Genomic DNA, 4,775 nt, shown 5'->3' with positions numbered 1-4,775 from the left:
ACTGGAACATTGCCTCATTGCCTGGGAGTAATTTATTATTAATTTTGTAATTTGTTTTTTTTTCTTTTTATTACTCCCAGGCAACAGGTGTGTTCCAGTGCTGCTAGTTCCCACCCAAGTAAAGACACAAAGAGAGCAATACAGAGAGGTAGACAGAGTCAGAGACACAATGCAACCAAGAGACAAAGTCAGACACACTGACAAAATGACAAAGCCCAACACAGACAGAAAGCCACAAAGTGACAGACAGACACACTCCAACACTCACAGTCAAAGTCACAGTCCAAAACAGTCACACAAAGTCCAAGACAGTCACTCAGAGTCCAACACAGTCCAAAACAGTCACTCAGAGTCCAACACAGTCCAAGACAGTCACTCAGAGTCCAACACAGTCCAAGACAGTCACACAAAGTCCAAGACAGTCACACACAGTCCAAGACAGACACTCAGAGTCCAAGACAGACACTCAGAGTCCAAGACAGTCCAAGACAGACACTCAGAGTCCAACACAGTCCAAGACAGACACTCAAAGTCCAAGACTGTCACACAAAGTCCAACGCACTCACTCAAAGTCCAACACACACTCTAAGTCAAAGCCTAAGTCCAGCACACAAACTACAACACAATCAAAGTCCAATGCACACAGTCAAACTCCAACACAAAGTCCAAGTCAAATGCACACAATCAAAGGCAACATCCAACCGCAACTCTCACGGTCAAAGTCCGACACACAGAGGCAAAGGCAAAGAGACAAAGACGGACGCAAAGCCGGAGACGGAGGGGCAAAGTCAGACAACAGCTAATGCAAAGGGGGGCAAAGTCACGCAGGGAGAGAGACAAATTCAGACATCCAAAAAAACCACATGGGAGCCGGCCCCGACATACACACCTTTATTACCCCCCCCAAAAAAACCACACAGAGCCAACCCCAACATACACACCTTTATTAATGCTACATTACAGATTAGCTTTTACTTACTTAATAACATAACAACCAACAGCTAATACCCCTTCGAGGAGCCTACACCACACAAAACCTTTCTTTCCTTAGTAAACCTTACAAGCATGGCAAATATGCCTTTGCTACAGCCACATTACAAACCAGCTTTTACTTACTAATTATACCTTAAAAAAAACAACAAATACACCTTCATTGAACCTACATTACACAAACACACTTATGGACTTCATAAACCCTAAGGGGTGCTTCACCTGCTGACAATTAGGGTCATTCCACACATCTATATTACCATCAGATCTTTACTAAATATATTCATAACTGTTCAGAGACTACTATGATATACATGATGCCAAGAACACCACTCCCGTCAGCCTCCCAAATCACCCCACCTGTGAAAACCCCATCCCTGGACCATTCCATGCCTGAACCTTGGCAACAAGCATCACTGCAAGGAGCAACGGGGGGGGGGGGGGGAAACCCAGCTGGGATTTTTTTATTCCATATTGTTTTCTTGCCTTACTACTCCAAAAACTCTACCCCACCTGCAACACAAAACCCCACATTACATTACACAGCCATTCTCACACAGACACGTTCTAAGCATCCCACTCATTCAGCTACCATGATGACCACCCCCTACTCTCAGAAAACCCATCCCACTATCCCACCACCATATCCAGCCCTCTCACCATGGCTCCCCAGGAACGCTGTTCCCAGAGGCCTCCTGGATGGCCCTGCCTGCGAAAACCCCGTCCCTGCGCCGCTCCGCGCCCAAACTTTGGCGACGATCGTCGCCTCGCGGACCGGCCGGGACCGGGGAAAAAAAAACCCAGCCGGGGGAAAAAAAAAAATCCCCCGGCTGGGGTTTTTTTATTCTATATTGCTTTTTGCCTAACTATACTCCACCTGAAAGAAAAAAAAAAAAATTACATTACACAGCCATGCACACACACACACACATTCCAAACACACCACTCACTCAGTTACTCTGCTAACCACCCCCTGCTCTCAGCAAACCCATCCTGCTACCCCACCACCACGACTGGCCCTCACCCCGTGGCTCCTCGGGAACGCCGTTCCCGGGAGCCTCCCGGATGGCCCTGCCTGAAAAAACCCCGTCCCTGCGCCGCTCCGCGCCCAAACTTTGGCGACGATCGTCGCCTCGCGGACCGGCCGGGACCGGGGAAAAAAAAACCCAGCCGGGGGAAAAAAAAAAAATCCCCCGGCTGGGGTTTTTTTATTCTATATTAGTTTTTTGCCTAACTATACACCACCTGCAAGAAGAAAAAAATTTCCATTAAACAGCCATGCACACACACACACACACACATTCCAAACACACCTCCCATTCAGCTACTCTGCTAACCACCCCCTGCTCTCAGCAAACCCATCCTGCTACCCCACCACCACGACCGGCCCTCACCCCGTGACTCCTTGGGAACGTCGTTCCCAGGAGCCTCCTGGATGGCCCTGCCTGCGAAAACCCCGTCCCTGTGCCGCTCCGCGCCCAAACTTTGGCGACGATCGTCGCCTCGCGGACCGGCCGGGACCGGGGAAAAAAAAACCCAGCCGGGGGAAAAAAAAAAAAAATCCCCCAGCTGGGGTTTTTTTATTCTATATTGGTTTTTTGCCTAACTATACTCCACCTGCAAGAAGAAAAAAAATTACATTAAACAGCCATGCACACACACACACACACACATATTCCAAACACACCGCTCATTCAGCTACCCCGTTAACTGCCGCCCCGCTCTCAGCAAACCCATCCCCCTACCCAACTGCTACTACCGGGCCTTGCCCCGTGGCTATTTTATTGTTATTGCCTAACTACTCAAAAAACTCAACTCCACCTGCAACAAAAACAACATTAATTTAAACAGTCACGCACAGGCAGACACAATCTAAGCACCCCGCTCGCTCGGCTACCGTGCTAACCGCCCCCTGCTCCCGGCAAACCCATCCCGCTACCCGATCGCTGCCGCCAGCCCTCGCCCCGTGGCTCCTCGGAATGTGGTTACTGAAGGCCTCGAAATTCACCCCGCCCGCTAACGCCATGGCCCGAGCCCGACCTCCCCCTGAACACCGGCTGTGAACGTCACCAGATGGAGCGGGTGGGACTAAGTGACTTAAACCTGGTCAAAGAGATTAAGAAATCCCCCTGCTCAACAGCTTCTTTACTATTTTTAAAAGACACTTTAACTCTTTCTACAACAATATACCCTGAAGTGAAAAACATCCTCACATACAATGATAAACACTTTCCAAAACTAACGCTCGTTCCACATCTACTCTATCCAACCATCACCCGCCAGAGTGGTGGATGGCCCCGATTCTGTAACCGTGCCCAGAATCGGAGATCGTGCGCTTCGAGCCGTCGCCGCCGCTCCGCTCGATCCGTGCCATGGGCCCTCGTCCTCAGAAGAAGAGGAATACGTTTCCCTCTGTGCATCGCTCCCAGTCCTTCTTTTCTTCCTGTCGTACGCTCTGGCAAACTTCACGGAAGGATTCGCTTCTGGAATGCCGGTAGCCCCGTGGTACCTGCAAAAGACAAAAGAAGGAACTCTAGAGCCCGCTCGCCGCGCTCGCCGGCACTTAGCATCCCCTCCTGGGACCGTTCTGCCCCATACGGAATGGCTACAAACACGCAAAGCGGCTCCGCCGCTAACACGGGCATCTACGTGCTCCGTAAATGTGACCCGAGGACGCGAGAGCGCCGCACGGGGTAGAGTTAACGCCGCACCGAAAGACACGGCCCAACGGCGCACGCAACGACGCCGAGACGATGTGACGCGTATGCCCCGGCGTGGCCTGCCGTGTGAGACGGCCGGAACTCCAGATGAAAGATGGGCGATAACATCCCGGTGACCGACAGAGACAAAATGCTAGGAAAGACTAAAGACTGTCATGACGCAGGGAAGAATCCCTCAGAAGACCTCACGAGACAGAGCATCACAGAGACTACGCATGCCGGTTAAGCCTGAGCGAGAGCTGCGTGAAAGACCTACCGATTCCACCTACAAGACTAAACTAGATAGGGAACGTTGACCTTCTACGTCACGCTTCTTAGCGGTACAGAATGAGACGGACGGCTGCTGCACGCGGAGCGGGATACGAGTATGCCCGAGACTCCTCGACAGTGAAGGCCGAGACAAACATCAACACTAAGGAACGCCCGCAAGGCGTACTGTACGGCTCTGCCCGCTCGGCCCAGAGCTGCTTTGCCAGGGCACATATCTCACGAGAAGTATCACTCACCATTTCTACAGTCTTGTTGCAAATTGCCTGCAAGAACAATGCAAAAGCTGACTTACAGGCTTCCCTCGTGTTACCTCTCAATTCGCTTGAGATCTGCTCGACTCCCGCTCATGTGAACGCTGGCTTCGCAAGCTCACGAAATACAGATATAGAGCTATGCGCCGCTCTTGCTGCTTTAATGCCAGACAGCGTAACACTCAGATCAGACACAACCAAACACAACGCCCACAGACGCGTTGCCGCCCGATGACGCCCAGAGACGCGCTGCTGCCCGACGCCGCCCAGAGACGCCCAGAGACGCACTGCTGCCCGACGCCGCCCAGAGATGCCCACAGACGTGCTGCCGCCCAACGCCGCCCACAGATACCCAGAGACGCGCCGCTGCCCGCCGCCGCCCAGAGACGCGCCACCGCCCCGCACGGGCCCGAGGCCCGCTATCTGCCTCCAGAATTCACAAAACCTAAAGAGCCCTCCCGCCGACCCCGATGTCCTACCCCCTCTTCCAGCCCCGCCCCACCCGCTGCTTTGGCCCCTTGACTTATCTTTCAGAGAGCACGGT

The sequence above is a fragment of the Strix uralensis genome, chromosome 6 (assembly GCF_047716275.1).
Source record: "Strix uralensis isolate ZFMK-TIS-50842 chromosome 6, bStrUra1, whole genome shotgun sequence".
Lineage (NCBI taxonomy): Eukaryota > Metazoa > Chordata > Aves > Strigiformes > Strigidae > Strix > Strix uralensis.
The sequence above is the reverse complement of the archived record's forward strand: the minus strand, read 5'-3'. Positions refer to the sequence as shown.